This window comes from Pan paniscus, chromosome 3, assembly GCF_029289425.2.
Source record: "Pan paniscus chromosome 3, NHGRI_mPanPan1-v2.0_pri, whole genome shotgun sequence".
Lineage (NCBI taxonomy): Eukaryota > Metazoa > Chordata > Mammalia > Primates > Hominidae > Pan > Pan paniscus.
In genome coordinates this window covers 85,212,899-85,239,802 of record NC_073252.2, presented here as the reverse complement: position 1 = coordinate 85,239,802, position 26,904 = coordinate 85,212,899, and the positions used below count along the sequence as shown (strand labels likewise).

The 26,904-nt window shown below is 39.9% G+C and overlaps 1 protein-coding gene and 1 pseudogene across 5 annotated transcripts in view; one reads left to right on the top strand and one right to left on the bottom strand.

The window, feature by feature from the left end:
- The first annotated feature begins 3,154 nt into the window (after nucleotides 1-3,154).
- Nucleotides 3,155-26,904, top strand: part of KLHL8 (kelch like family member 8) — a 60,124-nt gene continuing 36,374 nt past the window's right edge. The window contains exons 1-2 of one of the 5 annotated variants that reach the window (XM_034958894.3): nucleotides 3,160-3,293; nucleotides 5,503-5,596. The gene's annotated coding sequence lies outside the window, so the exon portion shown is untranslated. Of the gene's footprint in view, nucleotides 3,294-3,414; nucleotides 3,654-5,502; nucleotides 5,597-18,441; nucleotides 19,434-26,904 lie in introns of those variants that run through there. The other 4 variants (XM_063603569.1, XM_034958893.3, XM_055111601.2 and 1 more) reach the window with 4 other exon arrangements.
- On the bottom strand, nucleotides 9,351-16,876 carry LOC129397608 (glyceraldehyde-3-phosphate dehydrogenase-like; annotated as a pseudogene).

Here is a 26,904-nt window from a genome sequence, read left to right as displayed (position 1 = left end):
GTAATTTTCAGAATTTTTGCCAGACGACTCTGCCCCAACAAAAGGCTCTAGATTAGGTGTATCTTAGGTGCACCCCAAACCCCTGGCCACCCCATGCATACCTTTTCATTATTCACTGTTTAATTCTCTGTCTCCGAGTCTAGATCCTAAGTCTCCATGAGAGCAGGGACTATTCAATTTTGTCTACTGCGTATTTCCCAGTTCCTAGCTCAGTGTCTGGTGCTCAAAAAATGTTCTTCGATAAATAGATGATAATAATATTGAAATATTGTGTATATTTCTTTGATTTGTTAGTAACTACAAATAGTTTATTGTGTATATGTCAATTAGCAGAAGAAAAAGAGCAGTTGTGCTCTTTTTTATAAGCATTTTTAGGAGTTACTGTGCACCTTATTACAAGAAAAGTGGCCAGGAGTGGTGGCTTACACCTGTAATCCCAGCACTTTGGGAGGCCAAGAAAGGCAGATCCCTTGTGACCAGGAGTTTGAGAACCAGCCTGGGCAACATGGAGAAACCCCATCTCTACAAAACAAAACAAAACAAAACAAAACAAAACAAAACGAACAAAAAAATTAGCCAGGTGTGATGGTGTGGGCCTGTAATTCCAGCTACTCGGGAGGTGGGAGAATCACCTGAGCCGGGGAAATCAAGATTGCAGTGAGCCATGATTGTGCTACTCACTGCACTCTAGCCTGGGCAACAGAGTGAGACTCTGTCTCTAAAATAAATAAAATAAAATAAAATAAAAGCTTAGGCTATAAAAAACAAAATTTCTAATAACATGGTCTTACTAAATACATATTGTAGGCCGGGCGTGGTGGCTCATGCCTGTAATCCCAGCACTTTGGGAGGCTGAGGCGAGTGGATCACTTGAGGTCAGGTGTTCGAGACCAGCCTGGCCAACATGGTAAAACCCTGTCTCTACTAAAAATGCAAAAATTAGCCGGGCGTGGTGGCAGGCACCTGTAATCCCAACTATTTCGGAGGCTGAGGCAGGAGAATCACTTGAACCTGGGAGGTGGAGGTTGCAGTGAGCTGAGGTTGTGCCACTGCACTCCAGCCTGGGCAACAAGAGCAAAACTCCGTCTCAAAAAAATAAAATAAAATAAATAAATAAAATAAATAAATAAATAAATAAATAAAATACATATTGTGTTTTATGTTTAATAAAGGGAATACAGGGAAGCTTTCCCTTTTCCCTTGGAAGGTTCACTGAAAAATCAACTGTCAAATGGCAGACTAATAGGAAAAAAGACATACAAAATTTATTTTAACGTGCATAACACAGGGAGATTTCAGGAGAATGATTACCCAGTGACTCAATGGGGTAGAGACGTTTATATACTCTTCTTTATAGGGGAAAGGGAGATTGGGGAAATGTGGCAACTTAAGGTATAGTAAAGGACTTTTAGGGGAAAATGGGGAACATACAATGGCCTGGGAAAAAGTGTGTTGAGCCCATACAGCAGACAATAGTTTGTGACAAAAGTCTGTCCAAGAGTGTTGACAGACTTCAGTCTTTCTTCCTCCAATATGAGTTAAGTAAATGAAAACTCAGGTAAGGCAAATATGTTCCTCTTTGGCAGGTCTAGTTTCTAGGCAGATAAGGGAAATTCAGAGAACGACATCATTTGGTGCTTCGGGAGAGACAAAGAATTGAGAAGCAGGAGGGGTAATGGGGAGGGTAAGAGACACCTTGAAGCTGCTTCCTCAGTTCAGCGCGGCAAAGCACCATATTTTGGGGTATAGATTTCTGAGTCCCAACAATTTTTACATCATGTTCCAGACACATTTTATGACTTTTCTTCACTGCATACTTCTTTAAAACTCATCTTACTCTATTTTTCTAAAGGTATTTGCATTAAATGTGCAAAATACTAATGCTCTAAAGAGGAATATTTTGAAATATTAAGAATTATTTATATTTCAATGTAAAAAATGTGATTTTTTTCTAGAAATAAAATTTCAAATTCAAATAGTTGCTTTGGGGTTTTTATAGAAGATGCATATATATAATATACAGATATATATATGTTCATTTCTATTAAAATCAATGTGCTAATGTTCATATGTGTTAATATTAATACAGGTCCTAGGATTAAATTTATTCTGAAATAGACTCCTAGGATTGTGAAAGTTTGAGGTTAGTCTGGCAAAAGACACATTTAGGGGAATATCTTTCTCTAAAAAAAATTTTGTTTTTTTGCTGTCTCTTGATTTCCCACCTCACACATTCCACTTTATTGACATTATAGAAAAATTAATTCATTTCAACAGCACTTTTACTTGCATTGCTTTTTTTTTTTTTTTTTTTTTTTAGACGGAGTCTTGCTCTGTCGCCAGGCTGGAGTGCAGTGGCACAATCTCAGCTCACTGCAACCTCCGACTCCCAGGTTCAAGCAATTCTCCTGCCTCAGCCTTGCGAATAGCTGGGATTGGTGGCACGCACAACCACGCCCAGCTAATTTTTGTATTTTTAGTACAGACGGAGTTTCACCATGTTGGCCAGGATGGTCTCGACTCCTGACCTCGTGATGCGCCCGCCTCAGCCTCCCAAAGTGCTGGGATTACAGGCGTGAGCCACCGCGCATGGCCACTTGCACTGCTTTTTAGCAGCGAGCTCTCAGGTCAATCAACTGCTTCCTTAGCTTTACAAACTGTGGGTGTGTATTTATAAACACAGTTGTTTTGTATATCCTTTGTAGAGCACGTGGTGAAAGTGACACAGGAATAAATGCAAATCTTTTTTTCCCCTTCTTTTTTCAAAGACATAAATCCCAGGAACACTCACAACCGCAGAAGGGGATTTGATGGACATACAAAGAAACTAAATTTTGTACCGCCGCAGAAGTGAAGCATGGATAAGCTCAAAGGTATTTAGGCAGTGCTTTATTTCAAGATTTGTTATGGGGACCTCCGCCACGCCCTGGTCCGCCTTCACCAGGCCGGGCAACACTGCCCAGTCCCTGAGACCCGGCCGCCCACTAGGGAGCCGCGGGGGCGAGGCCGTGGGGGTGGCCTGCGGGAGGAGGTCCCGAGAACCACACTTCCCAGAGTGCCGTGCGCAGCCCCGCCCAGCCCGCCCCGCCCCCAGCGGCCGCGGCTCGCGGGGGCTGAGGTGAGAGGACGCCAAGCGCCCGCCGGGGCTCCGCGGGGCCGCGCAGGAGAGCGCGCGTCCGCCGGGTGCTCGCGCGGGGTTGGTGAGGTTCCGCTGAGGGCGGCCGGGGCTCCGGGAGCGTGGTAACGTGGCTGCAACCTTAGCGACATCAGGAAGAACAGGGTCGAGGATCGAGGTAACGGGACGCTCGTCTCCCCTCAGTCCCCTCTTCCTTTGTGCGGTGCCGTCCGCTCGCGCCGAGCCCTCCCTCACCCCAGCCCCCAAGTCGCAACACCGTCCCGTCTTGGGTCTCCGGTGTGCGGAGGAAATTCGAGCCCTCGTGCACCAACCGAAACTCCACAGCTGAGAGGGCTTGGGGCCCGGACAGCAGGAGCTCCAGCCCCTGAGCTCCCTTGCACGGCTTTTGTCGCCCCCATTGGCGGGAGGAGCAGGGTTATGCTCCCGGCTCCCGTAGGGGAGCTCCAGCCTCTGGCTCTGTCAGCCTCCCCGGCGGCTCCTTGACTCCTTCCTCCCAGTCTTTCGAAGAGGGTCCCAGGCAGGTGCTTCGCGGGGTCCAGGAAGAGGGCAGGCGCGGTGCGGCTGGCGCGGGTTCGGGGCCCCTGGAGCCGCGGCCTGCGGGGGCGGGGCGAGTGGGCCACCTCCGGGCCACGCCGCGCGGGGACGAGGCGAGGAAGGCACTGCCTGTCCCCACTCGGGGGGCTTGCTGGCCGCCCTGGAGGTGCCTTCCCGGGAGCGGCGGTGTAGACCTTGTGGAGAGTGCCTCATGATGTGGAACCAGGAACCGCAGCCTCTTTCTAGACGCGCAGCCGCCCGGTGGAGTTGTTACCGCCACGATGACAGCTCTTTACGCCTTCCACTCCGTGCGGGGTTCAGTTGGCTTGCTCTTTTCTTCAGAGAGAGCTATTTGGCTACATAGCTTGAATTTTCTACGTGCCTCGTGCTTTACTGGACTTGCACTGTTTTTCCCTCTTGGCAGTGTTTAATCGGGTGACTTTTCATAGAAAACGTTCAGTATTTTCATCTGTGTTAATGGCATAACTTTCTTTTTGACTCTTTGCCCTAAGCTAATGTTACCAGTTTAGAGGGATACTTTGGGAAAAGGTCCTTAGAACCTGGGTTGACATAAGTATTTTATCTGCTGGTTGCACGTTTTTTCCTTTGCATTGTTTTTCTCCTATACAAGATGGTAATTGTTGGACTCTTGGTGTTCTTTATTCTCTCTCTAGAAGGAAATCCTCTTCGCGCATCTTTCTCGTGTTCTGGCCCTGCGGTACTCTTGGGTACGCAGAGGACTGCTGCTAACAGTGCTGGCGCCTGGAACGCTGCTTGGAGATGGCGGTGGCATTAAGCTGCTGCTTTTCCTCAGACTTCCTCCTGGCACCCTTCTTAATTTGTCAAACTGACCCAGTTCAAACTTCAAACTTTTAGTCACTTTATTTCGTCACTTTTTAAAAAAATTGCTTTCAAGATACCAAACTTGCGTAAGCCTAAATATAAAAAGAGGTGTCTCAGGGGCCGGGTGCAGTGGCTCACGCCTGTAATCCCAGCACTTTGGGAGATTGAGGCGGGGGGATCACTTGAGGTCAGGATTTTCGAGACCAGTCTGGCCAACATGGTGAAACCCCATCTCTACTAAAAATAACAAAAATTAGCTGAGCGTGGTGGCACATGCCTGTAGTCTCAGCTACTCGAGAGGCTAAGACAGGAGAATGGCTTGAACCTGGGAGGCGGAGGTTGCAGTGAACCGAGATCATGCCACTGCGCTCCAGCCTGGGCGACAGAGTGAGACTCCATCTCAAAAAAAGAAAAAAAAAGTCTAAGGATACTCTATTCAACTACATATGAGCACTTAGCTTCATCATTTTAATTTTTAAAGCTGCCAATTCTTTTAGCATTTGATAAGATTACTGATAATTGGTTAAGATGATATATTCTGTAATAATTGCACATTTTTTGACAAGAAACTCAGTTCACATTCAGTGAGGGTTATTTTTTAAAAACGGTATTTCTTCATTCATTAAGAAGAAAGTTAGGGCCGGGCGCGGTGGCTCACGCCTGTAATCCCAACACTTTGGGAGACCGAGGCGGGCGGATCAAGAGGTCAGGAGATCAAGACCATCCTGGCCAACATGGTGAAACCCCATCTCTACTAAAAATACAAAAAAATTAGCTGGGCATGGTGGCGCATGCTTGTAGTCCCAGCTACTCGGGAGGCTGAGACACGAGAATCACTTGAACCTGGGAGGTGGAAGTGAGCTGAGATCACGCAGCTGCACTCCAGCCTGGCAATAGAACGAGACTCCATCTAAAAAAAAAAAAAAAAAAAAAAGTTGGGTAAATTTTGATCCCACCTGCTATTTTGAAAAATGAATTTTCTTTTTTAGAGCAGTTGTAAGTTCACAACAAAACCGAGTGGAAGGTATAGAGATTTCCCATGTATCGCCTACCCCTGCAGAGCCAAAATCTCTCATCAGAGTGGTACGTATATTACAATTGATGAACCTACATTGACATGTTATCACATCCACAGTTAGGATTCAGTCTTGGTGTTAAACATTCTGTGGGTTTGGACAAATAACCCTTTTGTTTTTATCAAGAACTTTTGAGAGTTGTAGAGAACTGAAATGGATATTGTCATTTTAAAAAGATTAAAGAGACTATTGCAGACATCTTAAACATTAATTTCAGATAGTTTTTGTGTTTTATAAATTGAATGTTTAAATTTTTGGTTACTTATATTGGAATTCCCAAGAGTCACATTTATTTTTGTATATTAAGAACTAAAGGGCCCCACATGGTAGCTCACACCTGTGACTGCAATTTGGGAGATCAAGGCAGGAGGATTGCTTGAGCCCAGAAGTTTGAGACTATCCTGGGCAACAAAGTGAGACCTTTCTCTATATTCCAAAAAAAAAAAAAAAAAAAAAGAGGCCAGGCTCGGTGGCTCATGCTTGTAATCCTAGCACTTTCAGAAGCCAAAGCAGGCCAATTGCTTGATCCCAGGAGTTCCAGACCAGCCTGAACAACACGGCGAAACCCTGTGTCTACAAAACAAACAAACAAACAAACAAAAATTACCCAGATGTGGTGGTGTGCACCTGTGGTCCCAGCTACTCGGGAGACTGAGGTGGGAGGATCACCTGAGTCCAGGGAGGTCAAGGCTGCAGTGAGCCATGATTGCATCACTGCACTCCAGCCTGGGTGACAGAGTGAGACCCTATTTCCCCCCACCCCCCAAAAAAAGCAAGAGATGAGGGAGGATAAATGTTTCATAAAATAACAAAATGTTGTTTTCAGTCGCTAAAATTCACTTGACTATGTCTTTTTTTTTTCTGAACAAAATGGTTTATATTAGCCAAAGAAACAAGAGGGAGTTGAGCATTTTAAATAAATTAATTTTTGTTTACTCATGTCAAGATATGTCTGCAATAAAAATGTCACCCATTAGTCTATTTTTAAAAATTCTGTTTTCTCTGTTTTGAGGGGCTTTTATGGAAGCACCAGACTATAATATTGTTCTGAGCTCACTTCTGGTACTACATAATTCTCTATTAGAATCCCAGATCTCCACTTATTGGCTGTGTGAGCATGGCAAGTAATTTTCTAAACCTCTTTCCTTAGCTGTGGAAGGGGGATAAAAATAATACGTACTTCTATTTTACCAGAATTGAGGATTATTTGGTGTTGTATGTGAAAACATTCTCTAAGCTATAATCAACTATAATATTCATTGATATTACTAGTCACATGCTGTATTTTAAAATGCTGCCAGTACAATTTATTTTCTGGTGGATATTGCTATATAGATACTGTCAGCTGCTTTTTTTTAAAATGGGTTGGTCATGCAAGAAAGTATATTGTTTGGTTTGGTTATGAATGATTTAGTTGGTTCTTATGAGTCAGAGAGAGAATTATGGAAGAGGGTTGGAGGGACCTTGGGAAATTTTCTACTTTATCTCTCTGACTCTTAACCTGGATCTGTTAGTGTGAGCATAAATGGTCTTCCAAGGGTCTGTGAACTCTGTATATTTATACTTTTCTGGGGAGAAATTAAATGAAAATTTATACTTTTCTGGGGAAAAATTAAATTAAAAGAGCATCATGACCTTGTTCCCACTAAAGGTTTAGGAAACCACTAGCTTCAATGATCTAGGCAGGTTTCTTTAGTAAAAATGTTAGAGATTATTTTTAAAATTAGTTTTTTGTGGAAAGGAAAGAGAAACAGGTTATATTGTGGAAAGGAAAGAGAACAGGCTATTTTTGAAGCACTGAGTATCTGTTTTTCCTCCAAAGCTAGAAGTTGATATTTATGATACACTACCTTCATATGAATAATAGTGCTGCTACTTCTACCTGGAAGTGGTACCTTTGATTGATTCATTATCATTAGGCAGATATTGTCTACTCCTCTCTTCTTCCCCACCCCCAGCCTTGATGGGCAATACAGTGGAGGCAGAGAATTGGACTTTAATACAATCCAGCATGTCAGAATATTATTTAAAATGCCAAAAGATAATTTGGCTTGTTTATTCTAAATTTGGATGTTTTTTGTTTTCACAACAAAACACCCAATGTTAAAGAAAATTAAGTGTTTAATCTTTCAAACTAGATGATGATATGTACATAATCTGTTGTATGATATTTCTTGTATATCATAGAGTATAAAATTGTATTAAATCCTAATTGATGATCACTTTGACTTTTAGTACTGCTAGTTTGAAAAGATGGATATGTATGTTTTCAAGAAATTTACAGTTTGCTTTTGTAGATTATATTATAATTTGTGATTTTCATTTATAACATTTAAAACTTATTTGCTTTTTTTGAATTTCTGAATCAGACATACTTTTAAATCTGAGTTTATTCTTATAAGAATAAGCATTTGGAATTTTGCCCTGTTTTCCTTGTATAATGATTGCTGGGCTATAAGGCTTTACAGTGTAAAACCACGTTCTGTTCTGGATCAGTTACTAGTAGCATTCCCAAGGCTGGGAGAGTATGAGGTGGATCAAGTGATGCTAAACAAACTTGTGAATGAATCTGTCCATCAAGTAATGTCTTTTTCCTTGAGATCTTTTTTTCCTTTGATATTAATATTTTCATTTAAAGTTGAAATGTTTTTCAGAGTTCAAGGTTCTAAACCAATATTTGGGAATTTATAGAATAAAGTAGCAGAAGTGTGGTTCTTTGTAAAAATAGTCTGAGAAGTCTTAAATAGACCTCAAAGATTAGTAGTAGAGATGAATGTCAATATTGCAGCATACTTTATATATAAAAGATAAGTCACTATGTTGGATCTTTAGTTATTTTAATGCAGAGGATTGCTTAACTTTAATAATGAAAGTTTGAATTAAATTAATTAGATATGGAAAACAAAAGGGAATAATTTCAGCAAAAATTTTACCTATGGGAATCCAATCATTTTAAGATCAGTGATTTGTATGGCTTCTCCTACACTTAAACCTTAAAAAATTCTGGCCGAGCGGGGTGGCTCACGCCTATAATTCCAGCACCGTGGGAGGCCGAGGCAGGTGGATCACTTGAGGCCAAGAGTTCCAGACCAGCCTGGTCAACATGGTGAAACCCTCTCTCTACTAAAAATACAAAAATTATCTGGGCATGGTGGTGCACAGTTGTAATCCCAGCTACTTGAGAGGCGGAGGCTGGAGGATCATGTGAACCCAGGAGGAGGAGGCTGCAGTGAGCTGAGATTGTGCCACTGCACTCCAGCCTGGGTGACAAAGCAAGACTCCATCTCAAAGAAAAAACAAAACCGAAAAAAAACCTTTAAAAATTCCTGAAACATTTCCTGTATAGGGAGAATATTATTAATACCACTATTTTGGTTCTCATTGTCATTTACACATAGGCACCTCCATACAGAGATAACATTAATTCTGTCTTTGGCCTAGTGATAAGAGCTTGTGCTTTGTAGTCAGGCAAGTCTCTATTGAATCCTCGACATTGCACTTCATAGCTATGAGACCTTGGTTAGGTGTCTTAACTTCTCTGGGCCTCATTATCCAAAACTGTAAAAAAATAGGAATTTTACCTCTTTGAGTTATCCCAAGGATTGAAATGAATACATGTAAGTATTTAACTCATGATGACAATTATAGATATATATATATATATCTGTTATGTGCCAGTTTGTTAACTCATTTAAGTTTTATAGCAATCCTATGAGGTTGATACTATTATTTTCCTCATTTTTACAGATGAGGAAGCTAAAGCTAATGAAACGTTATGTAACTTAACCAATATCATACAATGAATATACAACTAATAAGTAGATAGAAGCACCCAATTAATGCTTGCTGTTGTCATTAAAAAAAAAAAGATGACTTAGGGTATTACCATCTTTTCTATAGTGGGTTCCTAATAATTGCAATCTCATGTAGAGCATTATAAAGCATATTTTATTTCTTTGCTGGAAAAAATGTTAATTCCAGGACTGTGTTCCTGACCAAGGACTCAGGATCACATAATTTATAAAAGTAATAACATCTGTTTATTGAATCTTACTATGTACTAGATACAGAGCTAAATACTTTATATAAATTACTTCACTTACCCATCACAACAACCTTAGAGCTGAGGCTCAGAGTAATTTTAAGTAACTTGCCCAAGGCTGCACAATTAACACAGAATCCCAAAACTGTCTAGCTCTAAAGTGTCTGCTGCTAACCGCCAGTTTATGTGCCTTGTGTCGCGTATGGCTGACAGATATCTCTCAAAAGCAAGGCAACAGCTTCTATAATTTTAAATAGCAAAATGTGCTACTGTAATTTTGAACCAGAAGGAAACTGATTACCTACTGCCTGTAGGCTAAACCAAGCTTGCTGCCTGTTTTTGTAAACAAAGTTTTATTGGAACACAGCCATGCTGTGTTCTTTTAAAAATAAAGACATTGAGACACAGAGAGATTAGGTAACTTCCCAGTAATGTAGCTAGTAGTAATCTAATGTCAGTAACTATGTTAATAAGCCTCTGAAAGTCTGCCAATCCCCGAATCCCATGCTACCCCCTAAACTCTATGTAAGCTCAGCAATGTGCTCTATTCAGAGGGACCGTGCCTGGATGGCATAGCTATCCCTTCAGTAAGTAGTAAATTCAGCTTTGTGCTTTTCGTTTGGTTTCAAACATCCAGTGTGAAATATTCCATACTTTGATACTTGGCAACAAATTATTGATAAATTAATTTTTTAGTAGGCATTGTTATCTTAAGTACAACCCTGTCACTTCTCTGACATTCTCAAATAAAAATAATGAGTAATATAGGCCCCTCTTAAGGTTCATGCATGTAGTTCGCATATTTAGGTAAAATTCAAGATCTTTCTTTTAATACTTTATACTAGACTTTTAGACCACTATGATTGTGATAAACTAAGTGGCCCAGTTCAAACAAGGAAATGATTACTGTAAGGTGTCAAAGGAATTCCTTTTTAATAAAACAGATCCCAAAATAAACATCTTACAAAGTATTCAGTGTAGTGAAAATGTTGTTTATAGACCCTAGAAATGACATTAGTATTTAACAAGCAGGCTTTGATAATAGTAGTATCTAATATTGCGTGTGTCATTTAAGGATGGGGATACACTCTTAAGAAACATGTTAATAGGCAATTTTGTCATTGTGCAAACGTCATAGAGTATACTTACACAAACCTAGGTGGTATAGCCTACTACACACCTAGGCTCTGTGGTGTAGCCTGTTGCTCCTGGGTTACCAACCTATATAGCATGTTACTGTACTGAATAATATAGTCAATACTGTAACACAGTGGTTACCTATTCGTGTGTCTAAACAGAAAAGGTACAGCAAAAATAAAGTGTTATAATCTTATGAGACTATCATCTATGCATTGGTCACCATCATCATCTATTGTGGACCAGAACACTGATATGCAGCACATGACTGTAAAGACTGTAAATGCTATTGTTAAGAAAAATTTTTTTTTTCTTTTTGAGATAAGGTCTCACTGTGTCGCTTAGGCTGGAGTCCACTGGCAAGATCATGGCTCACTACAGCCTTGACCTCCCTGGGCTCAGATGATCCTCCTACCTCAGTCCCCTGAGTAGCTGGGGCTACAAGTGCAAGCCACCTCACCTGGCTAATTTTTTGATCTTTTGTCGAGACTGGCTCTCACTATGTTGCTCAGGCTGGTCTTGAACTCCTGGTAGGCTCAAGCAGTCCTCCCAGCTCATTGGTAACTGGTTGTTTTTAGCTTTTCAGTTTTCAAAAAAAAATTACTAGGTTGTATAACTCACAGCCTAAGTCATCAAGATATTTCTTAAAAGGTGGAACTGTTACATGAGAGGGCACATAAATTAAAAAGATTTTGGATATCTTAGCTAAATGGAGCCTAGGAAGGCTTATATGAACAGCAGTGTGAGAGTGTTTATTTCCTGACAGCCCTACCAATTTTATTTTTTGTCTTTGGCAATATTTAATTTCATTGATTAATAAGGATTTTTTAATATTCTCATTGATCATTTTCCCTTTCATTATAATCTACCTTTTTTCTATATGTAAGGACAGTTTTCAGCAGACAGTGTTGCTGTACTACTAACTGAAGGCCATGTTATTTTTGGTCTTTACTCAGTTATTGTTCAAGAACACATCTGTCTAAAAGAGGACTCTGACATCGAGCTGTTGCAGGCATCTAATTCACACTTAAGTTTAACTATGACTTTGACTTCAGCACCAGTGACCTCTCTTATCAGTCTTTCCAGTAACCTACTAGATCTCTCCATTGGGTCTCCTATCAGTGTTGAATTTCAGCATGCCCTGACTTCCAGTTAGGAAATTATTCTTTCCAACTCAGTGATCTCGGCTCATTGCAACCTCCATCTCCCAGGCTCAAGTAATCCTCCCACCTCAGCCTTCCAAGTAGCTGGGACCACAGGCATGTGCCACTATGCCTGGCTAATTTTTGTATTTTTTGTAGAGATGGGGTTTTGCTTTGTTGTCCAGGCTGGTCTCAAACTCCTGGGCTCAAGTGATCTGCCTGCCTTGGCCTCCCAAAGTGCTGGGATTACAGGCTTGAGCCACTGTGCCTGGCCAAGAAAAACATTTTTTTAAAGTCATGGCAGTAATTTATTGGAAGTCATGTATACTTTGAGTAGGAACTATTGAAGCTATTACACAGTTTTTCAAACCAGCAGATTCTCGTTTAATGATTGGTATATTTTGGACTGTTTGATTCAAAATTTTAAATGTAAATAAAAAGGAAATAATGAGTATAGCCTACTTTTTTCCTGACTTAAAAGTAAAAATGGAAATTTTAAGAAGAGTATTACCTTTGAAATAAAGTGATTCAAAAATTGAAGTAAATGTCTTATGCACAGTGTTACTTTAGTTAAAATTATTTAAGCATACATTAATTTGGATTATAGTAGAAAAATAATCTCTAGTGTTCATAATCTGTTCATCCATTATAAAAATATTTTAAGTACTTCTGTTTGTTTATTGTGTTATATGTGTTTATTGAACATGGGAGTAATAGCAGTGAAGAGAGACGGTGCCTATACTTTAGGGGCTTATGTAGTGTTACAGGGAAGACTAGTAGTGAATAGGCATTTATAAGTATTAAGTATTTTAAATTTGACCAAAAATTGAATAGGGTATACTTTGTGATAAGTATAATGAAAAAAATATCAGATTTTTGTGGGAGCACAGAGGAAGTACACTAGGAATAGGAAGATGTTTTGGGATGGCCTTCCTGAGCAGATGAACCTGGGCTGATCTTAGAAGATGAGCAAGAGTTAGCAGGAGAGAGGGGTGGTAAAGGGCATTTCAGAAAGAGCAGAAAGCCTGAAAGGAGGCAGAGAGGTGTGAAATAGCCTAAAGTATGTGGAAAATTAAACACATTCAGGTTTTGCTCTATAGAACATGGGGTGGGGTTTGCCATTTTGTTATTTCACAAGTATGCAAGAATTGATTTTGGTAAATGCACACACGTCTTCCATCAACTTTCAGGGGTAGCTCTAAAATTAATCACATACTGCTATAAAATATAATCTTTTGTATCCAAAATCTTCATCTAACTGAATTGTAAAATAACTTCTTTAATTATTATTATTATTATTATTATTATTATTATTATTATTATTGAGATGGAGTCTCGCTCTGTCGCCCAGGCTGGAGTGCAGTGGTGTGAACTTGGCTCACTGCAAGCTCTGCCTGCCAGGTTCACACCATTCTCCTGCCTCAGCCTCCTGAGTAGCTGGGACTACAGGCGCCCGCCACCATGCCTGGCTAAGTTTTTTGTGTTTTTTTTAGTAGAGACGGTTTCACCGTGTTAGCCGATGGTCTCGATCTCCTGACCTCGTGATCCGCCCGCCTCGGCCTCCCAAAGTGCTGGGATTACAGGCGTGAGCCACTGCACCCAGCTGGCATTGAGTTTTTTAAGAGGTGCTTTCAAAGTGCCATTTGGGGCTGGGCGTAGTGGCTCATGCCTGTAATCCCAGCACTTTGGTAGTCCGAAGCCGGCAGATTGCTGGAGCTCACGAGTTCACCACCAGCCTGGGAAACATGGCAAAACCCCATCTCTACAAAAAAATACAAAAATTAGCCCGGTGTGGAGGTGTGTGCCTGTATGTAGTCCCAGCTACTCAGAAGGCTGAGGTGGGAGGATGGCTTGAGCCCGGAAGTCAGAGATTGCAGTAAGCCAAGATTGCGCCACTGCACTCCAGCTTGGGCCAATAGAGCCAGGCCTTGCCTCAAAAAAAAAAAAAAAAAAAAAACCCAAAACGGAACACCAAGTGCCATTTGGAGTTCCTCTTTCTGTTTAGTAGTCTTTTGATTAATGTGTAGTATGAAAACACAGTCACTGTGCTGCAAAGAGTTATGAGGATAATACAGTGTAAAGTGAGTTAGTACAGTATTCAGTGTAATGGTATTACATATTAATATCACATGCTAAATATGATAGAAATTATAAGTACAAAGGAAGCTAGAGAACGAGAATAAGGTGGTCTGGCTTAGCACAATAGTATCTTTAAGCTTTTGCTATCAGTCCTGTTTTCTGTAATTCATTGGAAATAATGTTTACTTATAAAAATATATTAGTTTTGTTACATATGCTCTGCATTGAACTATAAACCTGTCTGCTTCTGTTTGAAGTATTTTCTCTTCATAACTTCCTATTTTGTTGATCGATATGCCTTTACTGGCACTTAGAGGAGCAAAAAAAAAAAAAGGAATCAACTTCCTGTCTGCTTCATTGTCATAATATGCCAACATGTGATAGAAATGGACATCTGTGGCATGTTACGACAATGATGTGCCACGGATGTCCATTTTTTTCCTCTCTGTTGTTTTGTGCTTTTAATCTTTTAATATATTTGAGGAAGGAGGAATATCATTTATTTTTCTCCCTAAAAATCAGAATCTTAGGCATATTTTTAAAAAAATTCTGATTGTTTAAATTCTGGAGTGTAGGTTGAATTACATATTTACTTGATACTAATATACGGACTTTATAAGTCCTAACGTCTACTGAGTTTCTTAGGCAGAGTGAATAGTCTTTGAGTAAGTACTCTTTTCCTGCTTCTGTCTTCCTGTTCTATTATATATAATAGATTTTTTAAAGTTGAGGACATTGCATTATTTAAACAGACCATTTTAAGAGAATTTGGTATAGACAGCTTTTGAGCTGTTGTGTCCTGTCCAAATCTGAATTCAAATGTAAAAATAATTTTATAAAAATGAATATTTATTAAAGCCCTTTTCATAGAAATAGTACACTGACAAATGAAAACATTTTATGACAACAATAATAAAACTTTCACTAGATAGAGCTAGAGTAGTTTGATGTAAGGGGGAAAAGTGTATGGTCATTTTGAACTGTATGCATTTTAACTTAGTAAAGTTTAAAAATAAGATATTAGTGATACCTGCTGTCATAATACTCATATAGGACACAAAATATGGCATGACAAAATAAGTGAAAGAAGACTCCCGGGCGCAGTGGCTCAGGCCTGTAGTCCCCGCATTTTGGGAGGCCCGGGGGGAAGATGGCCTGAGTCCAGGAGTTCAAAACCAGCCTGGGCAACATGGCAAAACCCCATCTCTACAAAAAATACAAAAATTGGCCCAGCATGGTGGTTGCATGCCTGTAGGATTGCTGGAGCCTGGGAGGTCAAGGCTGTGATAAGCCGAGATTGTGCCACTGCACTGTAGCCTGGGTGGCAGAGTGAGACCCTGCCTCAAAAAAAAAAAGAAAAGAAGAAGAAGACAATTCACTAGACTAACAAGAGTTGACCAAGGTTTGTTTGTTTGTTTGTTTGTTTGTTTGTTTTTGGCTAAGCATAGGGGACTTTATTAATGGTACATGACAAGGTGGGGCTCCTGGGCCCCTCCCTTTTCAGGAGTTCTACATGGAAAGTGAGGAGGGGAGATTCTCAGTGTGGTGGGGGACTGAGTGTGGCAGGGACTCCCCAGCAGTGACGACCTCTCTCTTCCTCTCATGCTCTCTCTGGGGCTGGTGGTCTGGTGGTCTTCCTTTTGGAGGCCATGTGGGCCATGAGGTCCACGACCTTGTTGCTGTAGCCAAATTCATTGCTATACCAAGAAATGATCTTGACAAAGTGGTTGTTGAGGGCAATGCCAGCCCCAACATTGAAGGTGGAAGAGTGGGTGTTGCTGTTAAAGTTGGAGGAGACAGCCTGGTGCTCAGTGTAGCCCAGGATGCCCTTGAGGGGGCCCTCCAATGTCTGCTTCACCACCTTCTTGATGTCATCATATTTGGCAGGTTTTTCCAGATGGCAGGTCAGGTTAATGACCGACACCTTGGCAGTGGTGACACAGAAGGCCATGCCAGTGAGCTTCCCATTCAGCTCAGAGAGGGCCTTTCCCACAGCCTTGGCAGCACCAGTAGAGGCAGGGATGATGTTCTGGAGAGCCCTGCAGCTGTCACGCCACAGTTTCCCAGAGGGGCCATCCACAGTCTTCTGGGTGGCAGTGATGGCATGGACTGTAGTCATGAGTCCTTCCACGATACCAAAGTTGTCATGGATGACATTGGCCAGGGGCGCTAAGCAGTTGGTGGTGCAGAAGGCATTGCTGCTCATCTTGAGGCTGTTGTCATACTTCTCATGGTTCATGCCCATCACTAACATGGGGGCGTCAACAAAGTGGGGAGAGATGATGACCCTTTTGGCTCCTTCCTGCAAGTGAGCCCCAGCCTTCTCCATGGGGGTGAAAACACCAGTGGACTCCACAATGTACTCAGCGTCAGCATTGCCCTATTTGATTTTGGAGGGATCTCGCTCCTGGAAGATGGTAATGGGATTTCCACTGATGACAAGCTTCCCATTCTCAGCCTTTACGGTGCATGGAATTTGCCATAGGTAAAATCCTACTGGAACATGTAGACCATGTAGTTGAGGTCAATGAAGCAGTCATTGATGGCGACATTATCCACTTTTCCAGAGTTAAAAGCAACCCTGGTGACCAGGCATCCAATACGACCAAATCCGTTGACTCCGGCCATCACCTTCACTACCTCAGCGATGCAGCTGGCAATGCATGAGAAGATGCAGCTGTGTGTCGAATGGGAGGAGCAGAGAGCCAAGTTGACCCAGTTTTTTTCATTGGGGGAAAAAACCCAACCCATAGAGATCGTGTTAATTCAGTCACTCATGACTCCGGCTCATTGTCGGCAAATACATAGATATTGTTAAGATACAGTCTTCAAAAAAGAGTAGACTGTGTTAAGCAGGCAAGTCTAAAATACAAAAGAAAAAAAGTGAACGAGTCGGAGAAATACAGCGTACTATGGGGGTTCACAAGAAAGATCACATCCCATTGGGAGAATTAGGAAAGAATTCATAAAAAGGAATTATTTAAGTTGGGCCTTGACATCATTCCCTCACAAGGAATAGCTTGAGCATTTGCAAATACATTTGAGGAAAACTGAATAATTAAATCTGTGATATAGTAGAAAAAGAATGGACTTAATCACAGCTGGATTGAAACCCCATCTCCCACCATTTCTACCTGTGTGGCCTTGGGCAAGTCAGGGATGTTAGAACCATCCATAAGGTGATGCTTAAACAAGAGTATATTTAAGATTACTGGCAAAATAGGTGGTGCACAGTGGTTTAATAAGTAGTTTTTCCATCTTCTTTCCCCCTTTCCCTACTTTATGTAAAAAATGAATGGAGAAAAAGACTGGAAGGTAGACTAGAGCCAGAGCAATGAGGACCTTGAATGCCAGGATAAGCTGAGCTACATACATTAAGCAGTTTGGAAAGGACAGTTTGAGTTAGATAAATCCAGCAGCATCTAATCCTTGGAGATGTTTATTGATGGCAAGGAGGAATGTGGTGATTGGTTAGGGGAAGTCACTACAATCCAGGTTAGTATGTGGATCTGAACTAGAGTACAATGAGAGAGAATAGAGTTCAATGACAATAGGAAGAAAGGGATGGATGAACAGAGATTTTTCCAAGTAGAATCCAGGAGAATTGAAGTGGATAGGTTGTGAAAGTTGAGAGGAGTCAAATATGGCTCATGTTTTGAAGTAGGGTAACTGAAAAAATGGTGTTGCTACTTGTAAAAGTAGGGGAATCTAAAAGTATAGTGAGGGAAAAGATAAGGACCTTGGTTTTTCATATATTTTGTTCTGTAATTATATTTCACTTATAAAGTGCTTTGAACAGTAGTGTGGTAGTTAATAGCACAGGCTGGGGAGCCCTGCTGCCTAGGTTCACATCCTGGCTCCACCACTTACTTGGGCTTCACTCCATCTTGCTGTGCCTCAGTTTCTTCAGATCGTTAGGGCACAAAATATGGCATGGCAAAATAAGTGAAAGAAGACTCCTGGGTGCAGTGGCTTAGGCCTGTAGTCCCAGCATTTTGGGAGGCCTAAGTGGGCAGATCGCTTGAGTCCAGGAGTTCAAGACCAGCCTGGGCAACATGGCAAAACCCCATCTCTACAAAAAATACAAAAATTAGCCCTGTATGGTGGTGCACGCCTATAGTTCCAGCTACTTGGGCAGGGGGCGCTGAGGCGGAAGGATAAAGGGCAAAATAAAAGTAGCTACTTCATAGAGTTGTAGTGAGGACTAAATGATTTAATTTACATGCAATTAGAATGATGACGGCAGATAGTGTTTTCTATCGTGATGCTGATGTCTTCCTTTATATTGTGTGTGTGTGTGTGTGTGTGTGTGTGTGTGTGTGTGTGTGTGTTTTCTTGAGTCAGAATCTTACTCTGTCACCCCGGGTGGAGTGCAGAGGCATGATCACAGCTCACTGTGGCCTCGACCTCCTGGGCTCAAGCGATCCTCCCACTTCAGCCTCCCAAGTAGCTGGGACTACAGGTGTGTGCCACCACATGTGGCTAATTTTAAAATCTGTTGTAGAGACTGGATCTCACTCTGTTGCCCAGGCTGGTCTTGAACTCCTGGGCCCAAGCGATCCTCCTAGCTTGTCCTCTCAAAGTGCTGAGATTACAGGCATGTGCCATTGTGCCTGGCCAGCCTTTATATTTTATTTTATGGGCTGATTTATCCCTTAAGCAGTACAGTGGCTTGTGATTATATTGCCTTGTGTCTTTTGAGTTTTATCATGAGTATGTTGGAATGCAACAATCTTTTTTTCCATTTTATTTTTTATCATATAGCAAAATTGACATTTTTGGGGTACAAGTCCATGAATTTTAACAAATGTGTAGATTTATCTAATCATCACCCAAATCAATTTTAAATTAACATTTAAAAAAGATGCAAAATAGTTTCATCATCCCATAAAACTCTCTTTTTGCCATCTCCTTTTAGTCATACTCTTTCCCTGCCCCTCATCCCTGTCAGCCACTGATCTGTTTTTCATCACTGATTTTGTCCTTTTGAGGATATCATATAAATGGAATCATAGAGTATGTAGTAACCTACTGAGACTGGCCTGTTTCACTCAGCAGCCATTGAGATTCATCCAGGTTGTTGCATGTACCAAGTTTGTTCCTTTTTATTGTGAGGTAGTGTTCTATTGTATGGGTGTACCCACAGTTTGTTTATCCATTGACTTGTTGAAGGTTATTTGGATTATTTTCAGTTTTTAGCAATTGCAACTAGAGCTGCTATATGTTTTCATATGCAAGTTTTTGTGTAAACACGAGCATTCATTTCTCTAGGTTAAACTGCCAGGAGTCAGATTGCTGGGTCATAGTATAAGAATATGTTTAACTGTGTAAGAAACTTCCACCTTTTTTTTTTTTTTTTTTTAGAACAGTGATGCTGTTTTGCATTGCCACCAGCAGTATATGAAAATTCCAGGTGTTTCACATCCTCACCAGCACTTGGTATTGTTAGTATTGTTTATTTTAGCCATTCTAATAGATGTGTAGTGGTATTTCATTATGGTTGTGGGGTGTGTGTATGGGGATGTGGCAGGGGCTATGTTGCTTAGGCTGGAGTGTAGTGGCTATTTACAGGCATGATCGGATGATAGTGCACTACAGCTTCGAACTCTTGGGCTTAAGCAGTCATCCTATGTAGCTGAGACTACAAGCGCACACCACTGTGCCTGGTTCATTATTTTAATTTTCATTTACGTAATGGCAGTGATGTTGAACATCTTTTTGTGTGCTTATTTTCCATCCATGTATCTTCATTGGTGAAGTGTCTTAAGTCTTTGGTCCATATTTTAATTGAGTTGTTTTTCGTTAAGTTTGAAAGTTTTATATATTTGGGATGTAAATTTTTTGTCAAATATGTGGTTTGCCAACATTTTTCTCCTGATTTGAAGCTTGTCTTTTTATTCTCTTATGGTGTCTTTCTCATAGCAAAAGGTTTTAATTTTGATGGAGTCCATTTTAGCAATTTTTTTCTTTCATATTTAACAACTAGTAGCCTGACCCCGAGTCATGAAGTTTTTCTGTGTTTTCTTCAAAAAGTTTTATTGTTTTAGGTATAGTTATATATATAACATAAAAATATATTTTATATATTATATAAAATGGATCAGAAACTGTATAAAACTATAGCCAGGTGCAGTGGCTTGAAGTTCCAGGCTACAGTGTGCTATGTTATGATTAATTTTTTGTGTGTTCACGTTTTTTTTTTTTTCTTTCTTTTGTAAGACAGAGTCTTGCTCTGTCACCCAGGCTGGGGTGCAGTGGCACATTTCAGCTCACTGCAAGCTCCGCCTCCCAGGTTCACGCCATTCTCCTGCCTCAGCCTCCTGAGTAGCTGGCGCCCACCACCACACCTGGCTAAATTTTTGTATTTTTTTAGTAGAGACGGGGTTTCATCATGTTAGCCAGGATGGTCTTGATCTCCTGACCTTGTGAACCGCCCATCTCGGCCTCCCAAAGTGCTGGGATTACAGGTGTGAGCCACTGTGCTCAGCCATGTTCACCTTGTTTTTAGTGACCTTGCTAAACTTGCTAGTTCTAGCTGTTCCTTGGGAATGGTTTACATGGACAATTATGTGTGCTGATAGGGACAGTTTTGTTTCTTTCCAGTCTTTGCCTTTTCTTTTTCTTGCTTTATTGCACTGGAGATAACTTTTACTTCCTATGTGGTTTTTCTTCTTTAGTATGTTGTTGTGGTGGTTTAATATGGTTTAATATGCTGGTAATATGGTAGACTATATTTTTTTGAATATTGAAGCAGCCTTGCATAAACTCTTAGGATAAATTCTACTTGGTCGTGATCATTCTCTATATTTTGCTGGATTATATTTGCTAATATTTGTTGGGGATTTTTATGTCTGTATTCATGAGGGATATTGATTTGTAGTTTCCTTTTCTGTACTATCTTTGTTTTGGTATCAGAGTCATAGGTTTTCTCATGAAATAAGTTGGGAAGTGTTTTCTCCTCTTCCGTTTTCTGAAAGAGATTTTGTAGAGTCAAGGCTATTTCTTCTTTAAATGTTTGGTAGAATGTAGTGAAACCATCTGTGCTTGAAGATTGCTTTTCAAACCGTGATTTAAGTTAATAGTTATAGCAATGCTCAGGTTGTCTTTTGGGTGAGTTTTGGTAGTTTGTGGGTTTTGAGGAATTGGTCCATTTCATCTAAGTTGTCACATTTATGTGTGTAGAATTTTTCATAGCATTCACCTTACTTACCTTTTTAATGCCAGTGGGGTTTGTAATGATAGTCTCTGATATTGCAGATTTTAGTGATGTGTGTCTTCCCTCCCCGCCTTTTTTGCCAGATGTTTATCAATTCTGTTGATCAACAGGCCAGGTGTGGTGGCTCACACCTGTAATCCCAGCACTTTGGGAGGCTGAGGCAGGTGGATCACCTGAGGTCAGGAGTTTGAGACCAGCCTGGCCAACATGCTGAAACCCCGTCTCTACTAAAAATATGTTGATCTTTTAAAAATAGCTTTTGGTTTGGATTTTTATCTATTGTTTTTTATTTTCATTTTAATTTTGTTTGTGCTGTTTATTTCCTTATGCTTGCTTTGAGTTTATTTTGTTCTTTTTCTAGTTTCTGGTTTCTGAAAGTAAAGGCTTAGAATATTGATTTAATACTTTCTCTTTTTTTTTTTGGAGATGGAGTCTCAGTCGCCCAGGCTGGAGTGCAGTGGCGTGATCTCGGCTCACTGCAAGCTCCGCCTCCCGATTTCATGCCACCATTCTCCTGCCTCAGCCTCAGAGTAGCTGGGACTACAAGCACCTGCCACTACGCCCGGCTGATTTTTTTGATTTAATACTTTTTTTTGATGTAAGCACATAATTTTCTAAACTTTCCCCTAAGCTGCTTTTTTACCTGTAGCCTACAAATTTTGATATTTTGGTATTTTATATTTTCATTTTTGTTAAGAACTAACAATGAAGAAATTTCTAATTTCTCTTAGGACTTCCTCTTTGCTCCATGGATTATTTAGATGTGTGCATTTAATTTGTAAGCATTTGGAGAGTTTTCTGTTCTCTTTATTACTTATTTCTAGTTTAATTCCGTTATGGTCAGAGACTACATTTTATACAATGTAATTTCTTTTAAATTTGTTTAGGGTTGTTTATTGACTCAGGATATGGCTTATATAGGTCCATGTGCACTTGAAAAGAATGTATATTCTGCCTTTGTTGGGAGGAGTGTTCTATAAGCACCCATGAAATCCAGTTGGTTAATGATGTGTTCTGTTCTTTTATGTCATTGCTAATTCTCTGCTAACTAGTTCTATAACTGAAGAGGAATGTTTAAATCTCTTCAATTATAATTGTGAATTTGTCTGTTTCTCCCTTTAGTTCTTTTTGGTTTTGCTTTGTGTATTTTGAAGATTTGAAGATTTGAAGTTAGGTGTATGCACATTTAGACTATACTATGTCTTTGGGAATTGACACTTTTGTCATTATATAGTGTCTTTTTTTATTGCGGTGAAAAAAACAACATAAAATTTACCATCTTAACCATTTTCAAGTGTACAGTACACTAGTGTTAACTATATGTACATTGTTGTCCAGCAGATCTCTAGAACTTTATCTTGCAAAACTGAAACGATACCCATTGAACATCTTCTTTCCACCTCTCTTGGCAACCACCATTTTACTTTCTATGAATTTGACTGCTTCAGATATCTCATATAAGTGGAATCAGTGGAACTTGTCTTTTTGTTTCTGGCTTATTTCACTTTGTATAATGTCCTTAAGATTCATCCATGTTGTAGCATATGACAGGATTTTCATCATTTTTGAATCTGAATGGTATTCCATTGTATGTATAAATCACATTTTCTTTTTCCATTTATCTGATGATGTACATTTAGGCTGCTTCTACCTCTTGGTTGTTGTAAATAATGCTGCAGTGAACATGGTTGTGCAAATATGTCTTTACTATCCTGTTCTTACTTCTTTTGGATATATACCTAGAAGTGGAATTGCTGGATTTTATGGTAATTCTATTTCTAACTTTTTGAGGACTATCCATACTGTTTCCATAGCAGCTATGGAAGCCAGTTTACATTCCCACCAGCAGTGGAAAGGGTTTCCAGTTTCTCTAAGTCCTTGCCAACACTTCTTTCTTTCCCCATCCCAACAAGTGTAAGGTGATATCTCATGATTTTGATCTGCGTCTCCCTGATGATTAGTGATATTGAACATCTTTTTATATACAGTTGACTGTCAGTATCTGCAGGTTAGACATCCCCAGATTCAACCAAACATGGATTGAAAATGTTTTTTAAATCCAATAAAAATAATACAAATTTAAAAAATATAACAACTATTTACATAGCATTTACATTGTCTTAGGTATCATAAGTAATCTAGAGATAATTTAAAAGATAATTTAAAATATGTAGGAGGATGTACATAGGTTATATGCAAATACCATACCAGTTTATATAAGGGACTTAAGGATACAAGGATTTTTTGGTATCTGCAGGGATCCTGCAACCAGTCCTCTGAGGATACTGAAGAAGGGCTATACTTCTTGGCCATTTGTATATCATCTTTGGAGAAATGTCTATTCAAGTCCTTTACCTTTTTTTCTTTCTTTTTTTTTTTTTTTTTTTTTTTTGAGGCAGTCTCACTCTGTCACCCAGGCTGGAGTTCAGTGGCATGATTACAGCTCACTGCAGCCTTGAATTCTTGGGCTCAAGTGATCCTCCCACCTTAGCCTCCTGAGTAGCTGGGACTATAGGCACATGCTACCACGTCCAGCTAATTTTTGTATTTTTTTGTAGAGACAAGGTCTATGTTGCCCAGGCTGATCTCGAACTCCTGGGCTCAAACAATCCTCCAGTATCAGCCTACCAGTGAGCCACCACACCTGGCATGTTTTTGGTTTTTGTTTGTTTGTTTTGTTTTGTTTTGAGACAGGTGCTTGCTGTATTGCCCAGGCTGACCTTGAACTCCTGGGCTCAAGTGATCCTCCTACCTTAGCCTCCCAAGTAGCTGGGACTACAGTCATTCACCAGCCATTGCACCCAACCTTTTGCCCATTTTAAAATTGGGTTCTTCATATTTTTTTTGTTTTTTTTTAATTGAGTTGTAGGAGTTCTTTGTATATCTGGATATTAACCCCTTTTCAGGTATATATTTGCAAATACTATTTTCTTCCATTCTGTAGGTTGCCTTTTCTTCTCTATTGATTGTTTTGCTGCATAGAAGTTTTAAAGTTTGATGTCCCATTTGTCTGTGTTTACTTGTGTTGCTTGTGCTTTTTACATCATATACAAGAAATCATTGATAAATTCAATGTTGTGAAGCCTTTTCCCCACGTGTTTTCCTCCAGTAGCTTTATGGTTTCAAGTCTAGTCATTTTATGGTTTCAGGGCTACATTTAGGTCTTTAATTCATTTTGAGTTAGTTTTTGTATATGGTGTAAGGTGAGGGTCCAACTTCTTTCTTTTGCATGTAATATTTTTATATAGTGTTTTTTATCACTAACAATTTTATGTGTTTGATATTATAGCTACTCTTCAGTTTTTAAAAATTCTTTAGGGTTTTTTTGTTGTTCTTGTTACTGTTGGCGTGGTGTGTCTTCTTTCTATCCAATTCCTTTAACCTATTTGTGTCTTTATACTTAAAGTAGGTTTTTTTCTTGTATGCATTTGATAGTTGGGTTTTGCTTTTTCTTATCCAATCTGAAAATCTCTCTTTTTAAAAAAGTCTTTACTTGAGACCATTGTAGATTCACTTGCAGTGGTAAGAAGTAATAGATCTTATGTTTCCTTCACCCAGTTTCCCTCAATGATAACAACTTGCATAACTTTTGTACTAGGAAATTGACTTTGATACATTGTCTAAGGATATTTAGGCTGCTTCTACCTCTTGGTTGTTGTAAATAATGCCACAGTGAACATGGGTGTGCAAATATTCAAATTTCACCTGTTTTACATGCATTCATTTGTGTGTATGTGTATGTTATCACATATAGATTCATATGATCACTACTGCAGACAAGATACAGTACAGTTCCATCGCAAGTATCTCTTGTGCTACTCATTTATAGCCACAGCTACTCCTCTCCTCTCATCCTTCCCTAACCTCTGGCAAACAATAATCTGTTCTCCACCTCTATAATTTTGTCATTTTGAGAATGTTATATAGATAGAATCATACTGCATGGCTTTTTTTATTGAGCATACTTTGAGATTCATCCGGTTGTTACATGTTTCAATAGCTTGTCCCTTTTGCTGAATAGCATTCCTGAGTCTCTGCCTTTAATTGGAAGTGGTTAGTCCATTTATATTTAATGTGATTATTGATATTGTTGAGTTTAAATCAACCATCTTACTCAGGGATCAGCAAACTATGAGCTTGGGGATTAAATCACACTCACCAAGTGTTTTTTCTTATTTTATTTTATTAGACACAGTCTCATTCTGTTGCCCAGGCTGGAGTGCAGTGGTGTGATCTCAGCTCACTGCAACCTCCGCCTCCCGGGTTCAAGTGATTCTTGTGCCTCAGCCTCCCAAGCAGCTGGAGTTACAGGTGCGCACCACCATGCCTGGCTGGTTTTTGTATTTTTTAGTAGAGACGGGGTTTTGCCATGTTGGCCAGGCTGGTCTCGAACTCCTGACCTCAGGTGAGCCACCCACCTTGGTCTCCCAAAGTGCTGGGATTATAGGCATAAGCCACTGCACCAGGCCACTAAGTGTTTTTTTTTTTTTTTTTATAATTAAAGTTGTATTGGAACATGGCTATATTTATTTATTTATTTATTTACTATTGTCTGTGACTGCTTTTGTGTTACAATGACAGAGTTCAGTAGTTGTGATAGAGACCCATATGGCCCACAAAGCCAAAAATATCTACTCTGTGGCCCTTTACAGAAAAAGTTTTTAAGCCCTGATTATGCTATTTGTTGTCTATTTGTCCCATCTGTTTTTTGTTGATTTTGCAGCAGGAATGTGAATTTAAGAGAGATATTACAGTGGCTGGTGCCTGTTAGAATATCTATAGATGCTTTCCTCAGATAAAATTTTAGACCTGACAGAAGGTGTCTATATTCATTTTTTATTGTGTGTAACAAATTACCACAATTTAGTGGCTTAAAATAACATGCATTTATTATCTCACAGTTTCCGTGCATCAGGAGTTTGGGCACAGTGTAGTTGGGTCCTTTGCTTAGGATCTCATAAGGCTGCAATAAAGCTATTGGCCAGGCTGTATTATGTAGAGGCTCAATTATGAAGAAATCTACTTCCACACTTATTCAGGTCATTGGCAGAATTCATTTCCTTGGAGCTGTGTGACTGAGGGCCTGGCTTTTTACTGACTGTCAGGTGAAAGCCTCTCTCAGGTCCTAGGGATTGCCTATAGTTTCCCTGCTACATGACTGTCTCCATGGTGGTTTGCTTTTCAAGGCCTGCAGGAAAGCTTCTTACTCCAGTCTGCTCATACAGTATTCTATAATGTAACATAATCAAGAGAGTGGCATCTCATCACTTTCCCACATTCCGTCAATTAGAAGCAAGTCACAGGTTCTTCCTGCATGCAAGGGGATTATATGAAGACATGACTCATTAAGGATCACTGTCATGTATGTCTGCCACAGAAACCATAAGAAGGCATTAATAACTGTAATCTATAACCTTACATTAACCATTGATTTCTGTCAAAAGCTGGAAATGATGAGATTAACAATAAAGAACCTAATGTAGCTAAAGTTCTGGTTAGAATATTTAGAGTTTTCTGAAACTACATAATAAGCAGAGCTTTCCACTCTAATAATACCAATATTTTAAACAAGCACTTGTAAATTCATTATTGTATTTGATGTATTTCTCAGGATAGTGCCATGAGGTAGATAGGTATCCCTGTTTATAGATGAAGAAACTGAGGATTAGTAAAGCCTCAGTTTTACAAATTACACAGCC